Here is a 15493-nt window from a genome sequence, read left to right as displayed (position 1 = left end):
GGAAAACAGTTAAAGCATGTGCAGTCTGTTTTGTCGTCCAAATCATCTACCACATATATTAATGGTTGGGTAAATAAAGTGAGAAAGTTGTTCTGTCTGACATTTACAAGTTCCAGAAATGGTATATTAGAAAATACCTTAAATTGAGGCTCTATTTCCTCCATGTTCTAGAGCATATCTATAATGCAATTGCTGCCTGTTGAAATTTTTGTGAAATTCACAAGTGAGAGATGTTTACCATGCTTAGATGGTTAGGCAGATGTCTAATAAAAGTGAGATGTATGACTTGTACTAGATATACCCTTTGTGTGCAATGTTATTTGTCATGATTTACATATATGTATGTCCTTCTTAATAAGTGATTGGTTTATGGTTATACCTGATTGCCTTAGAGAGGGCTTTTCTGGCCACCTTACCCAGGCACTCCACAATATGTTTTATTTTTTTAGAGCACTTGCCACTCACTACTTGCTATTTACTTTTATTTTGCTGTTTGTGATCTGTTTCCTGCCTCTCACTTAAATTAAAGGCTCATGGAAGCTGGTTGATGCCTGTTTCCTTGAGTCTAGAACGTGTCTAGCCAATTTTAGGTTCTTAATAGACCCTGGTGGAATGAAAGAATGAATAAATGAATGAACAAAAATATATATAGTCTGCCAATACTGATTCTTGGCTTAGGGAAAGCTGTTTGGTCTTAATATTCTGCTTTTCATATTTTCTTTGTTCACCAATGATACTAAAATGCATACTGTTGCCAATGTTTGGGAGTTTACCTGAGGCTTTTTCTGTGTCATAGAAAGGCTCTAAGAGGAAATAAGATTATCAGAGAATTTACTTTTAAGATAAACAAATGATAGATAAAAGCTGGGAAGTTACCTTAAAAAGACAAAGTAAGTCTTAAGTCTACAACACTTCATTGAAATCGGATAAAATGTATTATCATATCTAAAGGGAGGGGAGGGAAAGTTCTGGTTAGCCGTGAAAGCATTAATAAGAAAAGAATTTTGATGCAACCTTGCTAATGCCTATCCACACATCCACAAAGTATGCATCCTGGGAAGAGACACCTGAGCCAACAGACCATCTTCGGCAGGATGGTTGCAACTGGATGTCTCAACTTGAAGCAATTATGTATTTGTTTCCTTAACTCCCTTTGTTCTGATTTCCAGGCCACCAGACATTCTTTGCAATGTGATTTGGCACTCATGAAAGTGTTCTCTCCACAAGAAATGCACTAGCAGTATGAACTTGAAACTCTTCAGTTCCTGTGATAGTCACTGCTCTTCACACATAATAAATTGGCAATAGGTTTATATTTCTACCCTACGAGCTTGGTAAATGTGAGTTGTTCCTGAAAGAGATGTGCTGACAATACATATATCTTAGCTGGCTAAGTTCCCAGCAATGCCCTGGACCTTGATAAATTCACCAGAATGATGAATGAAGACCTTGTGAGAGAGACATAAGCACTGAGCCAAAAATTTTTATTTGAACTTCTGAATTAATGTCCATGTACTATCTATTAAACAGGTTGGTTACTTAACTGTAGGCAATGATTTGACTTTTTTTAACCTTAAAGGATAGTTGCATGTGAAATCCAGATCACTATCCTCATCTCTCAGAGAGAGAGAGAAAGGGAGAGAAATTTGGGAATAAGTATTTAGAGTATTTTCTTCTCTCTTCTCTGGGAACCTCCCTTTGTCCTCAGGTTGATTTGGAAGTCTCACTGTGTACTCTCTGTTGAAAGCCCAGCCTCCTAGGAGGGTTAGGAGTCCAGATGGAGCATGAAGAGTTCATGGATCCAGCTTCCATTTGCAGGTCTTTGGCTACATGTAAATAAGACAAGACTTGGTAAAATGGTCAGCTCAGTGACTTGTGTCTTTGGCATCATCAATCTGCTTTCTGACTCTTTTTCATCAGAGGTAGCCTTGTAGTTTCAATGACTTCCTCCTCCTCATTTATATTTGCATCAATTCTCATTTACATTGATCTTACTTCTCTGCAATTCCTTCTATTAAAAAATTTTGTTTTTAATTTTTTAATAAGAAGCAGAAAGAAACTGATAAGAAAAGAGAGGAGGTGTCATTCCTTCATCTCTAAAAACATGGTAAAATTTGGTGCATGTTTAAGGGACATAGTGAATCTGGTTGTCTTTCATGAAGGCAATAAAGTGGAACAGTTAAGACTATAGGCTTGAATTCAGGAAGACTGGTTACAAAACCTTATTGTGCCACTCACAATATTTTTTTTTCACTCACAAATTTTTTTTTCAGTGTTAGTTTTCTCATATGCTACATAGCAGAAATAAATACTTCAGATGGTGGCTGTGAAGATGAAACAAAAGAATGAACAATGAATGTGGGGCTTAGTGTGGCTCCCATCTTATAGCAACTCCTAACATACTGTTATTTGTCTTATGACTCTTTCCCTCACCTGAGATTCTCTTCAGTCCTGCTCAGAAGAAAGAGCTGTACTTGTTCCTGCCCATTGAAAATAACTCCTGGGTTCAGAGGGACTTGAATGTCCGTGCCTATGGGGCAAACCGACCCTATCCTGTCCTTGCTCTTTGCTGTTCTGTTATCCCTGCCCCGTCTCCCCCTGGACTTTTCACCTGTAATGATTTGTAAGCCTTTTCCGCTCTTGTGTGTGCATGCACACATGCTCTATTCAGAAGCCACACAGAAATAATTATGTTGACGCTCTACTTTATTGAACAGATGATGTCTGGGGATAGGGACCAGAGCTTCTGTGGACTTGAAACCTTAGGCCAGATTTTGGGGACAGGGACCAGGGGGTGCTGTGGAGGAGCTCTCTAAGTTTGACAGAAGATGAGAGGGTAGGAGTGGAATCCAAGAGTCATCAGTTCCAGATGGTGTGAGCTAGGAGTGAGAATTAGGGAACTCAGGTTGCTTGATGATGGAGCCTACACAGTCGCTTTCCCTGTGTCTACACCACCTGGCACAGCGCTTGTCATAAAGTGCTCAAATGTAGTTGCATAATAATTAATGGGGAGTAAAATCTAGGAACGTTGTTATTTAAATTGTGTGTGGTTGGGGAACTGTTGGTTTGCCTGATATTAATTATAGCCCTTCTAAAAAGAGCTCAAAAACTACATGTTTATATTGTCTATGTAAAAATTAAGTATTACATGGCATTTATTTGAGCTGCTTATGGTTTATGAGCACACAGCAACATAATATTCATTATACATGTTGTTACATTTACATCAGATTGCCTTTGTTGTAAGTTTTGATTGCAACAGTAAACTCTACATATGCTTAAGATACATTTACAGAATACGAGGCTTAATCCACATGTAACAGAAGCCTTGTCAATGCTTTGTAGTCTTACTTTGTGATATCAGGCTCCATGGAGTGTAGCACATGTCCCACATTATTCACTCTCAAGTTTAAAAAAAGAAGAGAGAAAGCATTGCTTAGAACAGTAAGGCAGGGGTGGCCAGAATGACAGCAATTTGTGCAGGACCCTGTGCTGAACCCAGTGAAGGGGTTGAGACATTTATAGACCTACTGATCATGAGGAAGAGGAGAAATAATAAGAAGAAGGGGCACGGGATCCAGAACCATTCTCAGGTACTTGATACAAATGCAATTACATTAAAATCCTACTAAAGAAAGATTTGTGACACTTTCTTTGTGTCCTAAGTTTGGGGTAACAAAGCTTGATGACTCTAATCATAAAAAGCCTATTTTTTCTCCAAAGAGTCGAAGAAAGAATAAAAGTCTGACTTAGCAAATTAACTAAAGTTCATATGTTGAAGTCCTGTCCTGACTTTTAGTATCTCTGAATATAACTTTTTTTTTCTTTTGGAAAGAGGATCTTTGTAGTTGTAATTAGTTGAGATGAGGTAATGTTGAAATGAAGTAGGCCCCTAATCCATTGGCATCCTTATAAAAGGAATACCACATGAAGAGACAGATACACATGGGGAGAATGCCATATGAGCATGAAGGCAGAGATCGGGGTGATGCCTCTACAAGCCAAAAAATACCCCAGATTGCCAGAGAACCACCAAAAGCTGAGAGAGGAGAAACACCCTTTCTCACAGCCCTCAAAAGAACCATCCTTGTTAACAGCTTGATTTCAGACTCAAAGTCTCCAGAAATGTGAGAAATACATTTCTGATATTTAACAACTTATGGATTCTATAATTTATTACAACAGCCTTAGTAAATTAATATACTAATCTAGTCAGCTAAAAACCAGACATAAAGAATAGAATGATACAGTGTGTTGAGACTAACAGTAGAGATGAATGCAAAGTGCTGATGAAGCACAGAGAAAGGGGTTTGCTGTGAGTTTTGTGAAACAGATGTGTACAGTGGGGGTGCAGGCTAAAAGGAGCTGGCAAAGAGAAGTTGCTAAAGCCAGGTTTTTTTTTTCTGCTCTTCAGGTACTTTTACTTATTTATTTATTTTTACTTTTTTTTTAAATTATTCATTTATTCACATGCATTGTTTGGGTCATTTCTCCCCCCTGCCCCTCTCCCCCACCTTCCTTCCCCCCACCTTCCTCCCCCCCACCTTCCTCCCCCTCCCCACTTCCCTCCCTCCCACCAGTTCCAGGCAGGTCCTGTTCTGCCCTTATCACTAATTTTGTTGAAGAAACACATAAGCATAATAAGGAAGACAAAGCGTTTTTGCTAGTTGAGTTAAGGATAGCTATACAGAAATATTCCTAGCATTACTTTTTTGTACACGTGTTACAACCTAAGTTGATTCATCTTTAACTGATCTTTACACTGGTTACTGATCCCCTTCTCATGTTGACCTCTGTTGTAAAGCCAGGTTTTGAAAGGCGAAAATAATTGAGTCTGATCCTTTTCTATAGTGGGTATAGCATTCCTATATAAAGCCAACTACTGTCCAACATTACCTTTGTTTCCTTTTCATAATTTTGTGGGAACTTAAGCAGACAGGGAAGCAAGCAGGTAGATTTGGGGCCCAAGTAATATGTGGTAAACAGCCTGTGATCTTGCTCCACTGGGTGTCATTCTGCCCCCCCTCCACTCCAACCTCTGATGAAAAACACTCTTTGTTCTTCCCTTTCTTTTCTCCTTTGAGCAAATTTGTTTACTATTGAGAAAAAACAGGGAAGGAATAGGCCAGTTGCCTGGGGCAGATGGTTGCAACTTTCACAAATGACACATGACACACAGAAAGCAGAACTTCTCATCTCTTGTTTTCCTTTTCCAGTTCTCTAGCAAGGTTCTTCAAACTAAAAAGCATGAAAAGGAACATCATTAGGAAGAAATTGAAAAACAAGTCAATGAAAGAGATAGTAAGGGAATCCTTGGTTGATTTAAGCAATTTCATGTTTCAGATCCAAGTGAATTACACTCAAAGAATGAAAGAACTTCCAGAAAAGGCCAATGAATCACTGGGAAGAAATTATTTTCAGTAATTATTGGAAAGAAATCCTGTATAATATAAAATGTGCTTGAAGCCTAGAGAAAAACAAATACTGCTCTCATATTTGAAGAAATATTAAAGATAAACTCACAGAAAATACAGGTTCATATTGATTCCTAAGAATTTTTTTGTTACTTTAATTTTCCTATCCACATACAAAGAGGAAAGGAGGGAGGAAGGGGGATAGATAAAGAAAGAAAGAGAGGAGAGAAAGAGAGAGATTAGGAGATAAAGAGGGAAATAGAACAGAGCAGAAAAGACGGAGAAAGGGGAATGAGAACTTTAATAGATTCATGAAAATGATCTGAAGTTTACAGAGCACACACAGCTCAATTTGCCTGTCGTGACTTCAGTAATCCTGCAAATTTTCAGAATGGGCTATTAAATAAAGATGATGTGTGCCTTGAGAAAATAATGGAGATGATTAATAGGAACCCAAGAAGGTTGATTAAGGAAAGAGATGCTAAATTTAGTACTTTCTTCTTTCCCAGCTTCCTTTTCTCATTTCCCTGGAGTGTAATCCAGTCTTCCTTGACCCAAAGACACAGCACCTCTAACATCAAACAGAATGTGGCTGTCTCCAACTTCTATGCAATATTCCTCAGGAGCTGAACAAACCAGGAGAACAGGTAGTGCTGGTCAGGGTGCTCGCCAGTCAGCACCCAAGTTGTATTTTATATTCTCAAGTCCCTCTTCCTGGGGGTTCCCTTCTTTCCTTCCTCCCCTTCAGTACCCACAAGTGTGTTTTTGCTTTATCTACCTTTCCTGTGTTCCTTTTCTCACATTAGGTTGCTTGATACATTTGCCCATCTAAATGTTGCTTTGCTTTACTCAACTGACTTTTCTTAGGGTCTGAAACCTATGAGCAACCACCCCTCTTTCTCTAATGGGCCACATTCTCTTTGGATTCCAGCTCTTATCTCATCTAGTGGGCTCACTTCTGCCTCTTGAACTATGCCCTTGTTATTCTTTCATTCTGTCCTAATTGGACACAACTATTTGAAACACATTGTTGCCCTAGGGTGAAGAGCATAGGCTTTGGAGTAACACTGAGATTTTTATCTGTAAAAAATATAAATCCAATCATATTTCTCTCTTGCTTCAGATATTCCATAAGTGTTCATCACACTTAGAATAAAATACCAACTCTTTATATATATGGCCTTCAGTGATCAGCCTAAACTGCCTACCTCTATTATCCCTGTGTACCATTCTTGACATTAAAAAAAAATATGCTCTGAAAACAGTTGCCTTATTTTCCTTTTTCAAACATGGTTAAGTCTGTCCCTGCCTCAGGGTCCTTGTATGTGCTTCTTCTCTTCCATTAGATCTTCATTTTTCTAGATCTTTCTCTTCATGTGAATGTCAGATGAAATCTTCTTGGAGGAAGTCTTCCTGAATACCCTGTCTAAATAAATGTCCCCAGACCTCCAGCTGGGAGGAGGTCCCCAGAACATTCTAATAAATGTTAGAACATTATTGTGCTGTTTTAACTTTGCTGCACACTTTCTAGAAAGACCTTGTATATTTGTTTGATAGTTTTGTTTTTTTCCTCCTTACTTTGACCTCCAGAATGAGATACTTTGTGAATGCAGGGACTCTGTCTTCACTATCCAGACAGTTTCTGGCATATAGTGAGTACTTGACAAATGTTTGAACAAATGAATGAATCTTTTCTCCATACTCACTGAACTCATTGATTCTGTGGTCTTAAATTTATTATTATTTTTTATCCTTACAATGTAGTTAGCAACTTCTATCTCACTGGGATTTGTGAGTTGAATGGAATTGCATAGATTTAATTGGGGTTAGTATGAGTCAGCTTTCCATTGCTATGACAAAATACTTGAAAAAAATCAACTTATACAGAGTAAAAATTTATTTTGGCTCCAGTTTCAGAGGTTTTAGTCCATGGTCACTTGACCCTGTTATTTTTTGGCCCTGTGGAATGGCAGAAGCTCATGGCAAAAGCATGTGGCAGAGGAAAACTGTTTACCTCATGGTGGCCAAGAAGCAAACAGAGGGAGAACATGGTCAGACAGGTTCCCAATATCCTCTTGAAGAGCACACCTCCAGTAGCCTAACTTCTTTCCACGAGGTCCCACCTCCTGAAGGTTCTACCATCTCCCAAGAGCACCCAGCCTGGTGGCACTAGGGCAATTGAACTCCAAACCATAACACAGTTATTATGATATTCCAATCCCTGACAAAGGCCATGGGAACACAGAGGTAATTCTAACACAGATCTTCCCCTGAAGGGCTTAGTTGTTTTGTCATAGCAGGGATTAGAGAGGCTGAGGTCTTGACCGGCACACCTCATCTGCCCTGCTGAGCTTGGAGCCAGACTAGCTCCAATACCTCTCATGCCTGGTTGCTGGATTGCATTCTTGGACCTGCTGATCCACATTGCCTTGTCTTATTGTGAGTAAACAGCTAAGATGTACTGATAATCCCCAAGATTACAAAACTAACCTAATTCCCTTTTATGGATGTAGCTATTAGACAAGTTTTTCTAGGTATATCACAGAGACTTAGCGTCTCTGTTTTTTGGTAGAGCACATGATAACTTTGTGATTATTATAGGTTACTTTTGACCTTAATGACTATTGAATTAGATAAATCTAAACAACTCCCAATATTTTTTAAGATCCAAAAGCATTCTTATGGTTACAAATGATAATGAAGATTCATAGTTCGAGACTGAATGACCAGATTAACAGTGTGTATAGACATATTTAATTATACAGGAGTTGTCTAATTCATTGACTTTTCTACTCATCAGTCTGTCACATCATTGTGGAGGGCGATAAGCCCCTGAGCTCTATTATCTCTATCTTCTAGTTAATTGAACATAATAAAGAGACTACATAATGACATCTTTAGCATGATACTGTTTTGATTAAAAACATGTATTTGTGCAGGGAAGAAAAATAGCAGAAGGACATATACCAATATGTTAATACTTGGATTGAAATTTTAGATTGTTTTCCTTCTACATTTTTCAAATTTGTTTTCCTTTACTATGTATAGCTTTTGCAAGTATGTACAGCTTTTGCAAGTAGAAAGCAAACTTACAAATTAACTCTAATTAAAGCATAGGAGCGGGAGAGTCTGTGATCTTTTTCTTGCTAGGAAAGATTCAGGGACTGGGTGGATTGTCAGCGAGTTCCACAGTAATGGCCTAATTGTAATGACACACGGCAGGCAGGATTGGTCTCCAAAGGTGCATCATGCACAAGTTTCAGTCCCTCTTTTTAAGAGACTTATTTTGAAGTCTCTTAAAAATTTAATGTTGATTTAATTTTCAGAATAGATTTCTAATAAATATAGCTAAAGAGAGAATAATGGCTATCTTGTAGGATTGCAAGTTCCAGCAGGTGGTCTTTCTGTGTCAGAGAAGCCAAGAGTGGATTCTTACACTGGGTGGGGAGTTGGACAATGTTGCTTTCTAGGCCACAAGACAGTTATCCAACCTAAAGCTTTTTTACTTTTTTTGGGCTTACAATATTTTCATAAGATGAGTGCTATTTGCATCAATGAAGAAAATTAATATTCAGAGACAGGTTAAGTAATGTGCTGAATAACACAGATTTTGTCAGTTTCTAAGCTGGGATTTGATGTTAGGTCTGCTTGGTCTCAAAGCCCAAAACTTTGTGCTGTGTCCTGCTACTTTCTTATGGCAGAAGAGGTATTAGGTTACAATTTTAAAACTTCCAGTGATGAGTGTCTAAAAAGAATTTAAGATTAAGTATTTAAACATCATTCTCTTTAATTTTGAATTTATAATACGAGACTTTTCAGCAAGAATGTAACAGGAGACAATTGAACAACAAATTGGGAGTAAAAATATCTGATCCAATGATTTTGTAAACCAGCTTTCTTCAAATTCCCTTTATTTGCAATGTGCAAATTGTGTGCAATGTGTGAAATTCTCAGTTCTTTTGCCTGGATTAATCCCACGCAGGAGATTTCCTGTGCATTGTTCATCAAGAGATAGCTCTTAATTGGGATGCTTTGGTACTATGGCTTGGTACAACTCTATATGTACAGGTAGAGCCCATCCCACACATGCTTCAGCTCTCCTGTTAAAATCTTTGTAGTTGGGACTCCTCCACATTCCAACTATGTTGCTGCAGCAATGAGCTTATGAAGGTCCACTGTGTGGTAACAGAGTCCAGGAGATGTAAAGGCTCAGGTGAACTGACTCCTTCAAAGCTTAACATGGAGGCTTTTATCTGTGAATTTAGTGCATTTGTCAAGTTGACAAGAAACTGGGGCTGCAGATTCCTGCCCTCTTGAGACTGAAGAAAGAGCCCAGGCATGGGATTCAGACGGGATTAAGGTGGGGTATATATTTGCCATGCAACTTATCTCATTTCTTCTAACTAGAATTTTACCATCTATAAGATGGAATTGTAATAACTATTCACAGAATTTTTGAGAAGATTAAGCAGTTGATACAGAAACAAGGATGTAAAAATAAACAGGAAATTGGAGCAAAACACTGGGTAAAAATCCTCCAGATAAAGACCCTGCTTCATAAATCTTTATGCCTGATTTTTACCCTGGTCAAACATTTCAGAACTATTATGACAATGTATTCCTGGGCTCAGTAACTTGATATTCTCAAAAGAATTGTCTTTCAAACTGAGCATCCTGATGCAATTCCCAAAAAAACCCAAAAGTAAGCAAATAAAACACAGTGGGTTTAAACATGGAAATTAGTGTCAATGAAAATAAAGCTGATTAACCAACAGTAATCAGTAGTCACAATTGGGAAACATTTTTGCATCTTGTTACAGCCATTCTATCCTTTAAGCTAGTGTGTTTCATCAAAAGAACATACACCAGGTCAGTGTCAGAATGGTAATGAAAGTAGTTATTAAAAACCTTAGCTGTGCTTTCAAGTAAGAAATGAAGTAAACATAAATTACTCTCATGAAATGAAATGATTAACAACAATTAATGGTCAATAGTATGTGTCATTTATTCTACCATGGAGCAAGGGGCAAAGATGCTTGAAAATGACTTGTTAAATATCAGTCTGTTTTATTTAATAAGTGATAGTTATATCCCACATTAAACAAAACTCAGTCTATTCATCCAGAACTCGCATCTAAGTCTCAAATTCAGCTTTGGCTGAGTAATCAGAAGCCATCATTGTGGGCCAAAGCCAGTTGATTTTTGGTAAGAATTCTGTGACATGGCTATATAGAAGACCAAAAGGATTTGGTTAAGGTTGAATTACTTACACAAAGTCCAAAGATAAATTTAGTTGAAAATTGGTCACAGGTAGCCTTGCAGTCTCAAAGGGCATTTCTGACTAGACAGACAGTGTCTCCCAACATCCCTATCCACTAAAATAAACAGCTGAGTGTTCCCTTGCCACAGGCTGGGTAAATACTAACTACACCGTCTGCCTGTGTGCCAGTCGTAGCAACACTCCCTATTTTTTAGCAAAATATTTTTCCACTCTAGCCATCCAAGAAAGTTTCCAAATCTGATACATGTCAATGGACTTTTAAAGCTTCTCTATTTTTCTCTCTATTTATAGCTTTCAGATGTTGACAGGTAAAGGACTGCCTTTCCTCCAGAATGAAATTATGAAGGACAGTAATGCACCTTCATTATATGCTACATGGTATTGAAACAATACTTCTTCCTTATGAACGTAAACATTGACAAAGGCTAGGAAACAAACAAAATAAATGCTTCACAGATATCATATCGATGGCTGTATTTTTATTATGGAGAGTTCTGTTAAGTGAAGACTCTGGCACTGGGTCCAGAGGGAAAGCCCAGACTGGTCAGGGTACCATGTGGCAATAGTTGTTGTGAAGGTAAGAGATGAAAGTCCAGGATGTGAGGATCTTCCCTTTCCTTAAAACTGAGTCTGAGAAAGGAGAAAAGAAACATTGCCTCAGTATGGGTGCCTTCCTGGTCCTTATAACAACCTTAGGCAACAGAAGAAGTGACTATTCATCCCATTTTATGGATGAGGAGATTCAGATGAAGAGAAATAACTGAGCATATCTGGCTAGCACATGGCAGAGCTGGAACTAGAAACTCAATTTTCTTTTCTTTTTTTATTATCATATTATTGTTACAGTGGGGGTACATTTGGCCATTTATAATAGTTCTTACAATATATCATAGTTGAATTGACTACCACTATTATTCTCCCCCATTCCTGAAATAGCTTCAACAGGTCTCATTTTTCCATTTTCATACACAAGTATATAATATTCGCTATCCACTACATTCAGCCTCTTTCACCCTTTCCTTATATCTTCCTCCCTCCCACTGGTACCAATACCCAGGCAAGACCTGTTTTACCCTCCTGTTCTCCACTTTTGAAAAAAAGACATTTTGTTTGTTTAAGATAGCTCTATAGGGAGTTTCCTTGTGACATCATCTCCTCTATTTTTCTCCTTTCCACTTTAGTCCCATTCTTATAGTGATTTCAAAGAAATTCCACATTCATTCTTGTATAAAAAGTATATCAACCATATTCACCTTCTTAGCGTCTTTTTTTTCCTCCACCTCCTGTTAGTGACCTCCCCTCAGTGTGACCTATTTTTCATAATATTGCTTGTATTTGTATTGTGTCTATATTTCACGTATGAGAGAAAATGTACAGCCTTTGGCTCTCTGGTTAACTTCACTTTAGGTGACATTCTCTGACTCCATCCATTTACCTGCAAACCACAAAACTTCATTCCGTTTTATGACTGAGTAAAACTCCATTGTATATAATAAATACCACATTCTCTCAATGCATTCATCAGTTGTGGGGCATCTTGACTGTTTCCATAGCTTATCTACTATAAAAAGTGCTGCAATAAACAGAGGTGTGCAGGGCCTTTATTGTAACCTGACTTACATTTCTTCAGGCATATCCCTAGGAATGGTTTTGCTGGATCATAAGCAGTTCCACTTTTAGTTTTTGAGTAGCTTCCATGCTGCTTTCCATAGTGGTTGTACTAATTTACATTCCTATCAACAGTATATGATGGTTCCTTTTTCTCCCACATCCTTGCCAATATTTGTTGTTTGTGTTCTTAATGGTAGCCATCCTACCAGGAGTAAGGTAGAATCTTAGTGTAATTTTGATTTGCATTTCTTCCATGAGCAAGAATGTTGAGCATTTCTTCATGTGATTTTTGGCCATTTGAACGTCTTTCTTTGAGAAAGCTCTGTTCATGTGATTTTTGGCCATTTGAACGTCTTTCTTTGAGAAAGCTCTGTTCAGATCATTGGCCCATTTCTTCATTGGGTCACTGATTTTTTGGGAGTTTAGTTTTTCCAGCTCCCTATACATTCTGGTTGTCAATCCCTTGTCAGATGTATAGCTGGCAAAGATTCTCTCCTATTCTGTGGGCCACCTCCCCAGTCTGGCAACCATTTCCTTCACCGTATAGAAGCTCCTTAGTTTCATGTAATCCCATTTGCAAATCCCTTCTAGTTTCTGAGCCCTGTGGGTTCCATTTAGGAAGTTATTGCCCATGCCTATCATTCCTTGCTCTCTCATGTACTAGCAGAAGCTTAATTTTCTGACAGCTCTGGTTTTCCTGAGCACCACACTTCTCCAAGGATTCAGCCTTGGACAATCTGTTCAAATGGAATAAAGTGAAAGAGAAATTAAAAGGATCTGTTAGAGATAACCCAGCATTCCATTTGCCACTAAAGAGTTATACTGGGCTGATTAGGAGGCAGTAGTCTGGCAAACTGAAACAGAGAAAACTTGAGTTTAGGCAGGTACTCTCCACTTGAGCCATGCTCCTAGCACTGAGAAAAGTTGGATTTAAATCCCAAGTTCTATACTAATCAGCTAGGTTACCTTCCCTGTTCTGTTCTAGTGAGCTTTAAGGCCTTCCTGGAAATTGCAAAATCATAGGGTTGATGCCCCTCTTGTGTCACTTGAGACAACCTTTAGGATTTTCCCCTAAGTGCCCATGCCCACATTCAAGGAGGCAGGACTTCAGTAGGAAGGCTGTAGCTAGGTAGAAGGGAAGTACAAGGGAAATAGCAACAAGGAAATAGCCTGAGCAAAGTTACGGTGGCAGGGGTGAGTGTGCTGCTTGCATAGGACTGGAAAGAGGCATTTGATGGACAGGGAAAAATATATACAAAGCTCAACAATTGTTAATCAGTTTTGTCCATGTTGTTAATCATTGTGTACATTTCAGGTCAACATTTGCTTCTTTATCTTTTAACCAATTACCAACATAGTTGTCTTAAGTGTGTCTTATTCTTTCCCTCCTTTTCTCTCTCCCTCTCACTCTCTCTCCCTCCCTCCCTCCTTCCTTTCTTCCCTTCCTTCCTTCCACCTTGGCTGGTTATAGACACAGACTACCTTGGAGTATATTTCAGGAGGTGTATATTTGTTTGTCTAGGGAAGGGTTGTCAAGTACAAGTCATGCATGCTGCCATACCCCTGCCATGACAGACAGTGCTAATCAATCATTGCTCTCTAGCCATGATTTCAGAATTCCTTTTAAGGTAGGTGGGTTGGTCAGAGTTGGCTTAAGTGATGAGAGGTATTTGCCAATACAAACCTAGAACATAAATGGATCAGATGAGACCTTTCCTTTTAAAAAGGAAAAGTATACAAGAAAATGCACTGCCCTTCTCCTGCTGTTTTAATCTCAGCAAAAGCCTCAAGCAAAAATAGACAAATGTTATTTGAAGTCATAATCTAGTGAATTGATATCTAGCAAATATTTTTTTGGAAGCTCGAATATGTTTCATGAATGGGTAGCTTTTTAAAAAAATTTTTTGTCAAACAAATTGACTTCTGGATATTCTGATGTTTGCCCATATAAATATGAATTTCCTTCATCCTAAAATTTTGTTTCTCAGCTTTATTGCAAATATATATATGTACATATATGTAGAGGTTATGAGCTCAGTTTCTGATGTCTCATTTGGAACCCCACCTTTGCTTCTTTCTGGCTGAGTACCCTTGAACAAGTTAACTTGAAATTATTTGCTTCAATTTTCACACATTGAGAATGGAAGTAATAATCGTTGCCATTTCATAGGGTTAGGGTGAAGAGTAAATGAAGTAATTCTTGTATAACATTTAGCACAGTATCTTACGTATAGTAATACTCAATAAACCTGAGTTTCTCTGTGCTGTGTGCAGCTGACCCTGTTTGGGGTGAATTAAGGACTTTGATGCTTACTGAATTGTTTGGCTAACTAGTACCTTTCTTTGCTCTTGTGGGTTAAGTCAGAATTTTTAGGTTACTTGAATTCTGTTTTGTGGTTCCATCACAATATTTTGTGTGTGTGTTTGGACTCCAAGAAAAATGTCCTTTTCTTTGGTAGCTGATATATTCAAACCACTAGTGCTGGAAGAAAAATAATCTGTCATTGAAGTAGATGAGAGTTGACGTGACAGACTGTGCACTCTATCTTAAACATCATAACATGCATAATAGTACCCCTTGTGGAATGAAATGACGCCTTCAGTGGAGCCATTGTAACTCCAGCCTTGCCTGTTTGGGGAATAAAGCATCAAGGAAAAGAGGCACTTCACATACATAACAACTGTTATTTATGTGTTATTTAGAAGTGTGTGCATATGTGTACAGTCATGTGGATGAGACACATAGGTGTGTATGCCTTAAAATATCACATTTGGCATATTATAACTTACTAGAAGAAAGTTATTTGGAATCTGAAACTCTTTGTTGTGTGATTTTGGACAAGCTCCCTGCTAAATCTTAGGTAACTCATATTTAAAATGTGGATAAGCATACCTTCATAATCTTTCATAGGAGAGATCAACTATGTGAGATAGTGAGTGTAAAACATGAAATGAATAATAAAATGTTGGGTACATATCAATCTCTTATTTATAGACCCATTAATAATAATAAGTAAATAAATAAAACAAGTAATTAAAATAATGTCTGTAGCAAGGAAAACTGGTTTTCAGCTTCATTATTCAATGTCTTTATTTGATTTTTATTTTATAGAATAATCATTTGCTGGCTAAAGCAATTTATCATTCCTTAATTATAGCTGTCAAGTGAAAACTTTATTAATCCATG

The 15493-nt window shown here is 37.9% G+C and overlaps 1 long non-coding RNA gene across 1 annotated transcript in view; it reads left to right on the top strand.

Annotated features, from left to right (window-relative positions):
* Positions 1–15493, top strand: part of LOC141423253 (uncharacterized) — a 79564-nt gene that overhangs the window by 1055 nt on the left and 63016 nt on the right. Inside the window, exon 2 of the long non-coding RNA XR_012447973.1 lies at positions 5924–6061. This is a non-coding gene — a long non-coding RNA (uncharacterized lncRNA). The remainder of the gene's footprint in view (positions 1–5923; positions 6062–15493) is intronic.

This window comes from Castor canadensis, chromosome 1, assembly GCF_047511655.1.
Source record: "Castor canadensis chromosome 1, mCasCan1.hap1v2, whole genome shotgun sequence".
Lineage (NCBI taxonomy): Eukaryota > Metazoa > Chordata > Mammalia > Rodentia > Castoridae > Castor > Castor canadensis.
The sequence above is the reverse complement of the archived record's forward strand: the minus strand, read 5'-3'. Positions and strand labels throughout refer to the sequence as shown.